This window comes from Dunckerocampus dactyliophorus, unplaced genomic scaffold, assembly GCF_027744805.1.
Source record: "Dunckerocampus dactyliophorus isolate RoL2022-P2 unplaced genomic scaffold, RoL_Ddac_1.1 HiC_scaffold_85, whole genome shotgun sequence".
NCBI lineage: Eukaryota > Metazoa > Chordata > Actinopteri > Syngnathiformes > Syngnathidae > Dunckerocampus > Dunckerocampus dactyliophorus.
Window position 1 is genome coordinate 10001 of NW_026559921.1, and position 13995 is coordinate 23995.

A 13995-nucleotide genomic window follows, 5' to 3' on the forward strand; every position below is an offset into this window, starting at 1 on the left:
AGGGGCGGTTCTAAAGTCTGTGAGAGCCGCTGTGTCCCTGGATGAAATGAGAAAAAGGGTGAAAAAATGGCAAAGTGTCAAGGGAGAAATTCAGAAACTCAGGCCGAGCTGGCTGGAGCCCAGGGGCGGCTGCAAAGTCTGTGGAGAGCCGCTGTGTCCCTGGATGAAATGAGAAAAAAGGTGAAAAAATGGCAAAGTGTCAAGGGAGAAATTCAGAAACCCAGGCCGAGCTGCCTGGAGCCCGGGGGCGGCTGCAAAGTCTGTGGAGAGCCGCTGTGTCCCTGGATGAAATGAGAAAAAAGGTGAAAAAATGGCAAAGTGTCAAGGGAGCTAGGCAGAAACCCATGCCTAGGGTCCTGGAGCCCAGGGGCGGTTCTAAAGTCTGTGAGAGCCGCTGTGTCCCTGGATGAAATGAGAAAAAGGGTGAAAAAATGGCAAAGTGTCAAGGGAGAAATTCAGAAACTCAGGCCGAGCTGGCTGGAGCCCAGGGGCGGCTGCAAAGTCTGTGGAGAGCCGCTGTGTCCCTGGATGAAATGAGAAAAAAGGTGAAAAAATGGCAAAGTGTCAAGGGAGAAATTCAGAAACTCAGGCCGAGCTGCCTGGAGCCCAGGGGCCGCGGGAAAGTCTGTGGAGAGCCGCTGTGTCCCTGGATGAAATGAGAAAAAGGGTGAAAAAATGGCAAAGTGTCAAGGGAAAAATTCAGAAACCCGTGCCTAGGGTCCTGGAGCCCAGGGGCGGCTGTAAAGTCTGTGGAGAGCCGCTGTGTCCCTGGATGAAATGAGAAAAAGGGTGAAAAAATGGCAAAGTGTCAAGGGAGCTAGGCAGAAACCCATGCCTAGGGTCCTGGAGCCCAGGGGCGGCTGCAAAGTCTGTGGAGAGCCGCTGTGTCCCTGGATGAAATGAGAAAAAGGGTGAAAAAATGGCAAAGTGTCAAGGGAGCTAGGCAGAAACCCATGCCTAGGGTCCTGGAGCCCAGGGGCCGCGGGAAAGTCTGTGGAGAGCCGCTGTGTCCCTGGATGAAATGAGAAAAAGGGTGAAAAAATGGCAAAGTGTCAAGGGAGAAATTCAGAAACTCAGGCCGAGCTGGCTGGAGCCCAGGGGCGGCTGCAAAGTCTGTGGAGAGCCGCTGTGTCCCTGGATGAAATGAGAAAAAAGGTGAAAAAATGGCAAAGTGTCAAGGGAGAAATTCAGAAACCCAGGCCGAGCTGCCTGGAGCCCGGGGGCGGCTGCAAAGTCTGTGGAGAGCCGCTGTGTCCCTGGATGAAATGAGAAAAAAGGTGAAAAAATGGCAAAGTGTCAAGGGAGCTAGGCAGAAACCCATGCCTAGGGTCCTGGAGCCCAGGGGCGGTTCTAAAGTCTGTGAGAGCCGCTGTGTCCCTGGATGAAATGAGAAAAAGGGTGAAAAAATGGCAAAGTGTCAAGGGAGAAATTCAGAAACTCAGGCCGAGCTGGCTGGAGCCCAGGGGCGGCTGCAAAGTCTGTGGAGAGCCGCTGTGTCCCTGGATGAAATGAGAAAAAAGGTGAAAAAATGGCAAAGTGTCAAGGGAGAAATTCAGAAACTCAGGCCGAGCTGCCTGGAGCCCAGGGGCCGCGGGAAAGTCTGTGGAGAGCCGCTGTGTCCCTGGATGAAATGAGAAAAAGGGTGAAAAAATGGCAAAGTGTCAAGGGAAAAATTCAGAAACCCGTGCCTAGGGTCCTGGAGCCCAGGGGCGGCTGTAAAGTCTGTGGAGAGCCGCTGTGTCCCTGGATGAAATGAGAAAAAGGGTGAAAAAATGGCAAAGTGTCAAGGGAGCTAGGCAGAAACCCATGCCTAGGGTCCTGGAGCCCAGGGGCGGCTGCAAAGTCTGTGGAGAGCCGCTGTGTCCCTGGATGAAATGAGAAAAAGGGTGAAAAAATGGCAAAGTGTCAAGGGAGCTAGGCAGAAACCCATGCCTAGGGTCCTGGAGCCCAGGGGCCGCGGGAAAGTCTGTGGAGAGCCGCTGTGTCCCTGGATGAAATGAGAAAAAGGGTGAAAAAATGGCAAAGTGTCAAGGGAGAAATTCAGAAACTCAGGCCGAGCTGGCTGGAGCCCAGGGGCGGCTGCAAAGTCTGTGGAGAGCCGCTGTGTCCCTGGATGAAATGAGAAAAAAGGTGAAAAAATGGCAAAGTGTCAAGGGAGAAATTCAGAAACCCAGGCCGAGCTGCCTGGAGCCCGGGGGCGGCTGCAAAGTCTGTGGAGAGCCGCTGTGTCCCTGGATGAAATGAGAAAAAAGGTGAAAAAATGGCAAAGTGTCAAGGGAGCTAGGCAGAAACCCATGCCTAGGGTCCTGGAGCCCAGGGGCGGTTCTAAAGTCTGTGAGAGCCGCTGTGTCCCTGGATGAAATGAGAAAAAGGGTGAAAAAATGGCAAAGTGTCAAGGGAGAAATTCAGAAACTCAGGCCGAGCTGGCTGGAGCCCAGGGGCGGCTGCAAAGTCTGTGGAGAGCCGCTGTGTCCCTGGATGAAATGAGAAAAAAGGTGAAAAAATGGCAAAGTGTCAAGGGAGAAATTCAGAAACTCAGGCCGAGCTGCCTGGAGCCCAGGGGCCGCGGGAAAGTCTGTGGAGAGCCGCTGTGTCCCTGGATGAAATGAGAAAAAGGGTGAAAAAATGGCAAAGTGTCAAGGGAAAAATTCAGAAACCCGTGCCTAGGGTCCTGGAGCCCAGGGGCGGCTGTAAAGTCTGTGGAGAGCCGCTGTGTCCCTGGATGAAATGAGAAAAAGGGTGAAAAAATGGCAAAGTGTCAAGGGAGAAATTCAGAAACCCAGGCCGAGCTGCCTGGAGCCCAGGGGCGGCTGCAAAGTCTGTGGAGAGCCGCTGTGTCCCTGGATGAAATGAGAAAAAGGGTGGAAAAATGGCAAAGTGTCAAGGGAGAAATTCAGAAACCCAGGCCGAGCTGCCTGGAGCCCAGGGGCGGCTGCAAAGTCTGTGGAGAGCCGCTGTGTCCCTGGATGAAATGAGAAAAAAGGTGAAAAAATGGCAAAGTGTCAAGGGAGAAATTCAGAAACCCAGGCCGAGCTGCCTGGAGCCCAGGGGCGGCTGCAAAGTCTGTGGAGAGCCGCTGTGTCCCTGGATGAAATGAGAAAAAGGGTGGAAAAATGGCAAAGTGTCAAGGGAGAAATTCAGAAACTCAGGCCGAGCTGCCTGGAGCCCAGGGGCGGCTGCAAAGTCTGTGGAGAGCCGCTGTGTCCCTGGATGAAATGAGAAAAAAGGTGAAAAAATGGCAAAGTGTCAAGGGAGAAATTCAGAAACCCATGCCTAGGGTCCTGGAGCCCAGGGGCCGCGGGAAAGTCTGTGGAGAGCCGCTGTGTCCCTGGATGAAATGAGAAAAAAGGTGAAAAAATGGCAAAGTGTCAAGGGAGAAATTCAGAAACCCATGCCTAGGGTCCTGGAGCCCAGGGGCCGCGGGAAAGTCTGTGGAGAGCCGCTGTGTCCCTGGATGAAATGAGAAAAAAGGTGAAAAAATGGCAAAGTGTCAAGGGAGCTAGGCAGAAACCCATGCCTAGGGTCCTGGAGCCCAGGGGCCGCGGGAAAGTCTGTGGAGAGCCGCTGTGTCCCTGGATGAAATGAGAAAAAAGGTGAAAAAATGGCAAAGTGTCAAGGGAGCTAGGCAGAAACCCATGCCTAGGGTCCTGGAGCCCAGGGGCCGCGGGAAAGTCTGTGGAGTGCCGCTGTGTCCCTGGATGAAATGAGAAAATGGGTGGAAAAATGGCAAAGTGTCAAGGGAGAAATTCAGAAACTCAGGCCGAGCTGCCTGGAGCCCAGGGGCCGCGGGAAAGTCTGTGGAGAGCCGCTGTGTCCCTGGATGAAATGAGAAAAAAGGTGAAAAAATGGCAAAGTGTCAAGGGAGAAATTCAGAAACTCAGGCCGAGCTGGCTGGAGCCCAGGGGCGGCTGCAAAGTCTGTGGAGAGCCGCTGTGTCCCTGGATGAAATGAGAAAAAAGGTGAAAAAATGGCAAAGTGTCAAGGGAGCTAGGCAGAAACCCATGCCTAGGGTCCTGGAGCCCAGGGGCGGCTGCAAAGTCTGTGGAGAGCCGCTGTGTCCCTGGATGAAATGAGAAAAAAGGTGAAAAAATGGCAAAGTGTCAAGGGAGAAATTCAGAAACTCAGGCCGAGCTGCCTGGAGCCCAGGGGCCGCGGGAAAGTCTGTGGAGAGCCGCTGTGTCCCTGGATGAAATGAGAAAAAGGGTGAAAAAATGGCAAAGTGTCAAGGGAAAAATTCAGAAACCCGTGCCTAGGGTCCTGGAGCCCAGGGGCGGCTGTAAAGTCTGTGGAGAGCCGCTGTGTCCCTGGATGAAATGAGAAAAAGGGTGAAAAAATGGCAAAGTGTCAAGGGAGCTAGGCAGAAACCCATGCCTAGGGTCCTGGAGCCCAGGGGCGGCTGCAAAGTCTGTGGAGAGCCGCTGTGTCCCTGGATGAAATGAGAAAAAGGGTGAAAAAATGGCAAAGTGTCAAGGGAGCTAGGCAGAAACCCATGCCTAGGGTCCTGGAGCCCAGGGGCCGCGGGAAAGTCTGTGGAGAGCCGCTGTGTCCCTGGATGAAATGAGAAAAAGGGTGAAAAAATGGCAAAGTGTCAAGGGAGCTAGGCAGAAACCCATGCCTAGGGTCCTGGAGCCCAGGGGCGGTTCTAAAGTCTGTGAGAGCCGCTGTGTCCCTGGATGAAATGAGAAAAAGGGTGAAAAAATGGCAAAGTGTCAAGGGAGAAATTCAGAAACTCAGGCCGAGCTGGCTGGAGCCCAGGGGCGGCTGCAAAGTCTGTGGAGAGCCGCTGTGTCCCTGGATGAAATGAGAAAAAAGGTGAAAAAATGGCAAAGTGTCAAGGGAGAAATTCAGAAACCCAGGCCGAGCTGCCTGGAGCCCGGGGGCGGCTGCAAAGTCTGTGGAGAGCCGCTGTGTCCCTGGATGAAATGAGAAAAAAGGTGAAAAAATGGCAAAGTGTCAAGGGAGCTAGGCAGAAACCCATGCCTAGGGTCCTGGAGCCCAGGGGCGGTTCTAAAGTCTGTGAGAGCCGCTGTGTCCCTGGATGAAATGAGAAAAAGGGTGAAAAAATGGCAAAGTGTCAAGGGAGAAATTCAGAAACTCAGGCCGAGCTGGCTGGAGCCCAGGGGCGGCTGCAAAGTCTGTGGAGAGCCGCTGTGTCCCTGGATGAAATGAGAAAAAAGGTGAAAAAATGGCAAAGTGTCAAGGGAGAAATTCAGAAACTCAGGCCGAGCTGCCTGGAGCCCAGGGGCCGCGGGAAAGTCTGTGGAGAGCCGCTGTGTCCCTGGATGAAATGAGAAAAAGGGTGAAAAAATGGCAAAGTGTCAAGGGAAAAATTCAGAAACCCGTGCCTAGGGTCCTGGAGCCCAGGGGCGGCTGTAAAGTCTGTGGAGAGCCGCTGTGTCCCTGGATGAAATGAGAAAAAGGGTGAAAAAATGGCAAAGTGTCAAGGGAGCTAGGCAGAAACCCATGCCTAGGGTCCTGGAGCCCAGGGGCCGCGGGAAAGTCTGTGGAGAGCCGCTGTGTCCCTGGATGAAATGAGAAAAAGGGTGAAAAAATGGCAAAGTGTCAAGGGAGAAATTCAGAAACTCAGGCCGAGCTGGCTGGAGCCCAGGGGCGGCTGCAAAGTCTGTGGAGAGCCGCTGTGTCCCTGGATGAAATGAGAAAAAAGGTGAAAAAATGGCAAAGTGTCAAGGGAGAAATTCAGAAACCCAGGCCGAGCTGCCTGGAGCCCGGGGGCGGCTGCAAAGTCTGTGGAGAGCCGCTGTGTCCCTGGATGAAATGAGAAAAAAGGTGAAAAAATGGCAAAGTGTCAAGGGAGCTAGGCAGAAACCCATGCCTAGGGTCCTGGAGCCCAGGGGCGGTTCTAAAGTCTGTGAGAGCCGCTGTGTCCCTGGATGAAATGAGAAAAAGGGTGAAAAAATGGCAAAGTGTCAAGGGAGAAATTCAGAAACTCAGGCCGAGCTGGCTGGAGCCCAGGGGCGGCTGCAAAGTCTGTGGAGAGCCGCTGTGTCCCTGGATGAAATGAGAAAAAAGGTGAAAAAATGGCAAAGTGTCAAGGGAGAAATTCAGAAACTCAGGCCGAGCTGCCTGGAGCCCAGGGGCCGCGGGAAAGTCTGTGGAGAGCCGCTGTGTCCCTGGATGAAATGAGAAAAAGGGTGAAAAAATGGCAAAGTGTCAAGGGAAAAATTCAGAAACCCGTGCCTAGGGTCCTGGAGCCCAGGGGCGGCTGTAAAGTCTGTGGAGAGCCGCTGTGTCCCTGGATGAAATGAGAAAAAGGGTGAAAAAATGGCAAAGTGTCAAGGGAGCTAGGCAGAAACCCATGCCTAGGGTCCTGGAGCCCAGGGGCGGCTGCAAAGTCTGTGGAGAGCCGCTGTGTCCCTGGATGAAATGAGAAAAAGGGTGAAAAAATGGCAAAGTGTCAAGGGAGCTAGGCAGAAACCCATGCCTAGGGTCCTGGAGCCCAGGGGCCGCGGGAAAGTCTGTGGAGAGCCGCTGTGTCCCTGGATGAAATGAGAAAAAGGGTGAAAAAATGGCAAAGTGTCAAGGGAGCTAGGCAGAAACCCATGCCTAGGGTCCTGGAGCCCAGGGGCGGTTCTAAAGTCTGTGAGAGCCGCTGTGTCCCTGGATGAAATGAGAAAAAGGGTGAAAAAATGGCAAAGTGTCAAGGGAGAAATTCAGAAACTCAGGCCGAGCTGGCTGGAGCCCAGGGGCGGCTGCAAAGTCTGTGGAGAGCCGCTGTGTCCCTGGATGAAATGAGAAAAAAGGTGAAAAAATGGCAAAGTGTCAAGGGAGAAATTCAGAAACCCAGGCCGAGCTGCCTGGAGCCCGGGGGCGGCTGCAAAGTCTGTGGAGAGCCGCTGTGTCCCTGGATGAAATGAGAAAAAAGGTGAAAAAATGGCAAAGTGTCAAGGGAGCTAGGCAGAAACCCATGCCTAGGGTCCTGGAGCCCAGGGGCGGTTCTAAAGTCTGTGAGAGCCGCTGTGTCCCTGGATGAAATGAGAAAAAGGGTGAAAAAATGGCAAAGTGTCAAGGGAGAAATTCAGAAACTCAGGCCGAGCTGGCTGGAGCCCAGGGGCGGCTGCAAAGTCTGTGGAGAGCCGCTGTGTCCCTGGATGAAATGAGAAAAAAGGTGAAAAAATGGCAAAGTGTCAAGGGAGAAATTCAGAAACTCAGGCCGAGCTGCCTGGAGCCCAGGGGCCGCGGGAAAGTCTGTGGAGAGCCGCTGTGTCCCTGGATGAAATGAGAAAAAGGGTGAAAAAATGGCAAAGTGTCAAGGGAAAAATTCAGAAACCCGTGCCTAGGGTCCTGGAGCCCAGGGGCGGCTGTAAAGTCTGTGGAGAGCCGCTGTGTCCCTGGATGAAATGAGAAAAAGGGTGAAAAAATGGCAAAGTGTCAAGGGAGCTAGGCAGAAACCCATGCCTAGGGTCCTGGAGCCCAGGGGCGGCTGCAAAGTCTGTGGAGAGCCGCTGTGTCCCTGGATGAAATGAGAAAAAGGGTGAAAAAATGGCAAAGTGTCAAGGGAGCTAGGCAGAAACCCATGCCTAGGGTCCTGGAGCCCAGGGGCCGCGGGAAAGTCTGTGGAGAGCCGCTGTGTCCCTGGATGAAATGAGAAAAAGGGTGAAAAAATGGCAAAGTGTCAAGGGAGAAATTCAGAAACTCAGGCCGAGCTGGCTGGAGCCCAGGGGCGGCTGCAAAGTCTGTGGAGAGCCGCTGTGTCCCTGGATGAAATGAGAAAAAAGGTGAAAAAATGGCAAAGTGTCAAGGGAGAAATTCAGAAACCCAGGCCGAGCTGCCTGGAGCCCGGGGGCGGCTGCAAAGTCTGTGGAGAGCCGCTGTGTCCCTGGATGAAATGAGAAAAAAGGTGAAAAAATGGCAAAGTGTCAAGGGAGCTAGGCAGAAACCCATGCCTAGGGTCCTGGAGCCCAGGGGCCGCGGGAAAGTCTGTGGAGAGCCGCTGTGTCCCTGGATGAAATGAGAAAAAGGGTGAAAAAATGGCAAAGTGTCAAGGGAGAAATTCAGAAACTCAGGCCGAGCTGGCTGGAGCCCAGGGGCGGCTGCAAAGTCTGTGGAGAGCCGCTGTGTCCCTGGATGAAATGAGAAAAAAGGTGAAAAAATGGCAAAGTGTCAAGGGAGAAATTCAGAAACCCATGCCTAGGGTCCTGGAGCCCAGGGGCGGCTGTAAAGTCTGTGGAGAGCCGCTGTGTCCCTGGATGAAATGAGAAAAAGGGTGGAAAAAATGGCAAAGTGTCAAGGGAGAAATTCAGAAACCCATGCCTAGGGTCCTGGAGCCCAGGGGCGGCTGTAAAGTCTGTGGAGAGCCGCTGTGTCCCTGGATGAAATGAGAAAAAGGGTGGAAAAAATGGCAAAGTGTCAAGGGAGAAATTCAGAAACTCAGGCCGAGCTGCCTGGAGCCTCAAAGCGGATAGAAATAGCGTGGAGAGCCGCTGTTAAGCCAGACGCCCTCTGGCGGACACAGGCAGGAGTTGCAGTAAATGCATTGAAGTCAATGGGCGAGAGTAAGCCATGCCTTGCGTCCTGGAGCCCAGGGGCGGTTCTAAAGTCTGTGAGAGCCGCTGTGTCCCTGGATGAAATGAGAAAAAGGGTGAAAAAATGGCAAAGTGTCAAGGGAGCTAGGCAGAAACCCATGCCTAGGGTCCTGGAGCCCAGGGGCCGCGGGAAAGTCTGTGGAGAGCCGCTGTTGCCCTGGATGAAATGAGAAAAAAGGTGAAAAAATGGCAAAGTGTCAAGGGAGAAATTCAGAAACCCATGCCTAGGGTCCTGGAGCCCAGGGGCGGTTCTAAAGCCTGTGAGAGCCGCTGTGTCCCTGGATGAAATGAGAAAAAAGGTGAAAAAATGGCAAAGTGTCAAGGGAGCTAGGCAGAAACCCATGCCTAGGGTCCTGGAGCCCAGGGGCCGCGGGAAAGTCTGTGGAGAGCCGCTGTGTCCCTGGATGAATTGAGAAAAAGGGTGAAAAAATGGCAAAGTGTCAAGGGAGAAATTCAGAAACTCAGGCCGAGCTGCCTGGAGCCCAGGGGCGGTTCTAAAGTGTGTGGAGAGCCGCTGTGTCCCTGGATGAATTGAGAAAAAGGGTGAAAAAATGGCAAAGTGTCAAGGGAGCTAGGCAGAAACCCATGCCTAGGGTCCTGGAGCCCAGGGGCGGCTGCAAAGTCTGTGGAGAGCCGCTGTGTCCCTGGATGAAATGAGAAAAAAGGTGAAAAAATGGCAAAGTGTCAAGGGAGAAATTCAGAAACCCAGGCCGAGCTGCCTGGAGCCCAGGGGCGGCTGTAAAGTCTGTGGAGTGCCGCTGTGTCCCTGGATGAAATGAGAAAAAAGGTGAAAAAATGGCAAAGTGTCAAGGGAGCTAGGCAGAAACCCATGCCTAGGGTCCTGGAGCCCAGGGGCGGTTCTAAAGTCTGTGAGAGCCGCTGTGTCCCTGGATGAATTGAGAAAAAGGGTGAAAAAATGGCAAAGTGTCAAGGGAGAAATTCAGAAACTCAGGCCGAGCTGCCTGGAGCCCAGGGGCGGCTGTAAAGTCTGTGGAGAGCCGCTGTGTCCCTGGATGAAATGAGAAAAAGGGTGAAAAAATGGCAAAGTGTCAAGGGAAAAATTCAGAAACCCATGCCTAGGGTCCTGGAGCCCAGGGGCGGCTGTAAAGTCTGTGGAGAGCCGCTGTGTCCCTGGATGAATTGAGAAAAAGGGTGAAAAAATGGCAAAGTGTCAAGGGAGCTAGGCAGAAACCCATGCCTAGGGTCCTGGAGCCCAGGGGCGGCTGCAAAGTCTGTGGAGAGCCGCTGTGTCCCTGGATGAAATGAGAAAAAAGGTGAAAAAATGGCAAAGTGTCAAGGGAGAAATTCAGAAACCCATGCCTAGGGTCCTGGAGCCAAGGGGCCGCGGGAAAGTCTGTGGAGAGCCGCTGTGTCCCTGGATGAAATGAGAAAAAAGGTGAAAAAATGGCAAAGTGTCAAGGGAGAAATTCAGAAACCCAGGCCGAGCTGCCTGGAGCCCGGGGGCGGCTGCAAAGTCTGTGGAGAGCCGCTGTGTCCCTGGATGAAATGAGAAAAAAGGTGAAAAAATGGCAAAGTGTCAAGGGAGAAATTCAGAAACCCAGGCCGAGCTGCCTGGAGCCCAGGGGCGGCTGCAAAGTCTGTGGAGAGCCGCTGTGTCCCTGGATGAAATGAGAAAAAAGGTGAAAAAATGGCAAAGTGTCAAGGGAGCTAGGCAGAAACCCATGCCTAGGGTCCTGGAGCCCAGGGGCGGCTGCAAAGTCTGTGAGAGCCGCTGTGTCCCTGGATGAATTGAGAAAAAGGGTGAAAAAATGGCAAAGTGTCAAGGGAGCTAGGCAGAAACCCATGCCGAGCTGCCTGGAGCCCAGGGGCGGCTGTAAAGTCTGTGGAGTGCCGCTGTGTCCCTGGATGAAATGAGAAAATGGGTGAAAAAATGGCAAAGTGTCAAGGGAGAAATTCAGAAACCCAGGCCGAGCTGCCTGGAGCCCAGGGGCGGCTGCAAAGTCTGTGAGAGCCGCTGTTGCCCTGGATGAAATGAGAAAAAGGGTGAAAAAATGGCAAAGTGTCAAGGGAGCTAGGCAGAAACCCATGCCTAGGGTCCTGGAGCCCAGGGGCCGCGGGAAAGTCTGTGGAGAGCCGCTGTGTCCCTGGATGAAATGAGAAAAAAGGTGAAAAAATGGCAAAGTGTCAAGGGAGCTAGGCAGAAACCCATGCCTAGGGTCCTGGAGCCCAGGGGCCGCGGGAAAGTCTGTGGAGAGCCGCTGTGCCCCTGGATGAAATGAGAAAAAGGGTGAAAAAATGGCAAAGTGTCAAGGGAGCTAGGCAGAAACCCATGCCTAGGGTCCTGGAGCCCAGGGGCGGCTGCAAAGTCTGTGGAGAGCCGCTGTGTCCCTGGATGAAATGAGAAAAAGGGTGGAAAAATGGCAAAGTGTCAAGGGAGCTAGGCAGAAACCCATGCCGAGCTGCCTGGAGCCCAGGGGCGGCTGTAAAGTCTGTGGAGTGCCGCTGTGTCCCTGGATGAAATGAGAAAATGGGTGAAAAAATGGCAAAGTGTCAAGGGAGAAATTCAGAAACCCAGGCCGAGCTGCCTGGAGCCCAGGGGCGGCTGCAAAGTCTGTGGAGAGCCGCTGTGTCCCTGGATGAAATGAGAAAAAAGGTGAAAAAATGGCAAAGTGTCAAGGGAGAAATTCAGAAACTCAGGCCGAGCTGCCTGGAGCCTCAAAGCGGATAGAAATAGCGTGGAGAGCCGCTGTTAAGCCAGACGCCCTCTGGCGGACACAGGCAGGAGTTGCAGTAAATGCATTGAAGTCAATGGGCGAGAGTAAGCCATGCCTTGCGTCCTGGAGCCCAGGGGCGGTTCTAAAGTCTGTGAGAGCCGCTGTGTCCCTGGATGAAATGAGAAAAAGGGTGAAAAAATGGCAAAGTGTCAAGGGAGCTAGGCAGAAACCCATGCCTAGGGTCCTGGAGCCCAGGGGCCGCGGGAAAGTCTGTGGAGAGCCGCTGTTGCCCTGGATGAAATGAGAAAAAAGGTGAAAAAATGGCAAAGTGTCAAGGGAGAAATTCAGAAACCCATGCCTAGGGTCCTGGAGCCAAGGGGCCGCGGGAAAGTCTGTGGAGAGCCGCTGTGTCCCTGGATGAAATGAGAAAAAAGGTGAAAAAATGGCAAAGTGTCAAGGGAGAAATTCAGAAACCCATGCCTAGGGTCCTGGAGCCCAGGGGCGGCTGTAAAGTCTGTGGAGAGCCGCTGTGTCCCTGGATGAAATGAGAAAAAGGGTGAAAAAATGGCAAAGTGTCAAGGGAGCTAGGCAGAAACCCATGCCTAGGGTCCTGGAGCCCAGGGGCGGCTGTAAAGTCTGTGGAGTGCCGCTGTGTCCCTGGATGAAATGAGAAAAAGGGTGAAAAAATGGCAAAGTGTCAAGGGAGAAATTCAGAAACCCATGCCTAGGGTCCTGGAGCCCAGGGGCCGCGGGAAAGTCTGTGGAGAGCCGCTGTGTCCCTGGATGAAATGAGAAAAAGGGTGAAAAAATGGCAAAGTGTCAAGGGAGAAATTCAGAAACCCATGCCTAGGGTCCTGGAGCCCAGGGGCGGCTGTAAAGTCTGTGGAGAGCCGCTGTGTCCCTGGATGAATTGAGAAAAAGGGTGAAAAAATGGCAAAGTGTCAAGGGAGCTAGGCAGAAACCCATGCCTAGGGTCCTGGAGCCCAGGGGCGGCTGCAAAGTCTGTGGAGAGCCGCTGTGTCCCTGGATGAAATGAGAAAAAGGGTGGAAAAATGGCAAAGTGTCAAGGGAGCTAGGCAGAAACCAATGCCGAGCTGCCTGGAGCCCAGGGGCGGTTCTAAAGCCTGTGAGAGCCGCTGTGTCCCTGGATGAAATGAGAAAAAAGGTGGAAAAATGGCAAAGTGTCAAGGGAGAAATTCAGAAACTCAGGCCGAGCTGCCTGGAGCCCAGGGGCGGTTCTAAAGTGTGTGGAGAGCCGCTGTTGCCCTGGATGAAATGAGAAAAAGGGTGGAAAAATGGCAAAGTGTCAAGGGAGCTAGGCAGAAACCCATGCCTAAGGTCCTGGAGCCCAGGGGCGGTTCTAAAGTCTGTGGAGAGCCGCTGTTGCCCTGGATGAAATGAGAAAAAGGGTGAAAAAATGGCAAAGTGTCAAGGGAGAAATTCAGAAACCCAGGCCGAGCTGCCTGGAGCCCAGGGGCGGCTGCAAAGTCTGTGGAGAGCCGCTGTGTCCCTGGATGAAATGAGAAAAAAGGTGAAAAAATGGCAAAGTGTCAAGGGAGAAATTCAGAAACTCAGGCCGAGCTGCCTGGAGCCCAGGGGCGGCTGCAAAGTCTGTGGAGAGCCGCTGTGTCCCTGGATGAAATGAGAAAAAAGGTGAAAAAATGGCAAAGTGTCAAGGGAGAAATTCAGAAACCCAGGCCGAGCTGCCTGGAGCCCAGGGGCGGCTGCAAAGTCTGTGGAGAGCCGCTGTGTCCCTGGATGAAATGAGAAAAAGGGTGGAAAAATGGCAAAGTGTCAAGGGAGAAATTCAGAAACTCAGGCCGAGCTGCCTGGAGCCCAGGGGCGGCTGCAAAGTCTGTGGAGAGCCGCTGTGTCCCTGGATGAAATGAGAAAAAAGGTGAAAAAATGGCAAAGTGTCAAGGGAGAAATTCAGAAACTCAGGCCGAGCTGCCTGGAGCCCGGGGGCGGCTGCAAAGTCTGTGGAGAGCCGCTGTTGCCCTGGATGAAATGAGAAAAAGGGTGAAAAAATGGCAAAGTGTCAAGGGAAAAATTCAGAAACCCGTGCCTAGGGTCCTGGAGCCCAGGGGCCGCGGGAAAGTCTGTGGAGAGCCGCTGTGTCCCTGGATGAAATGAGAAAAAAGGTGAAAAAGTAACAAAGTGTCAAGGGAGAAATTCAGAAACCCAGGCCGAGCTGCCTGGAGCCTCAAAGCGGATAGAAATAGCGTGGAGAGCCGCTGTTAAGCCAGACGCCCTCTGGCGGACACAGGCAGGAGTTGCAGTAAATGCATTGAAGTCAATGGGCGAGAGTAACCCATGCCTTGCGTCCTGGAGCCCAGGGGCGGTTCTAAAGTCTGTGAGAGCCGCTGTGTCCCTGGATGAAATGAGAAAAAGGGTGAAAAAATGGCAAAGTGTCAAGGGAGCTAGGCAGAAACCCATGCCTAGGGTCCTGGAGCCCAGGGGCCGCGGGAAAGTCTGTGGAGAGCCGCTGTTGCCCTGGATGAAATGAGAAAAAAGGTGAAAAAATGGCAAAGTGTCAAGGGAGAAATTCAGAAACCCATGCCTAGGGTCCTGGAGCCAAGGGGCCGCGGGAAAGTCTGTGGAGAGCCGCTGTGTCCCTGGATGAAATGAGAAAAAAGGTGAAAAAATGGCAAAGTGTCAAGGGAGAAATTCAGAAACCCATGCCTAGGGTCCTGGAGCCCAGGGGCGGCTGTAAAGTCTGTGGAGAGCCGCTGTGTCCCTGGATGAAATGAGAAAAAGGGTGAAAAAATGGCAAAGTG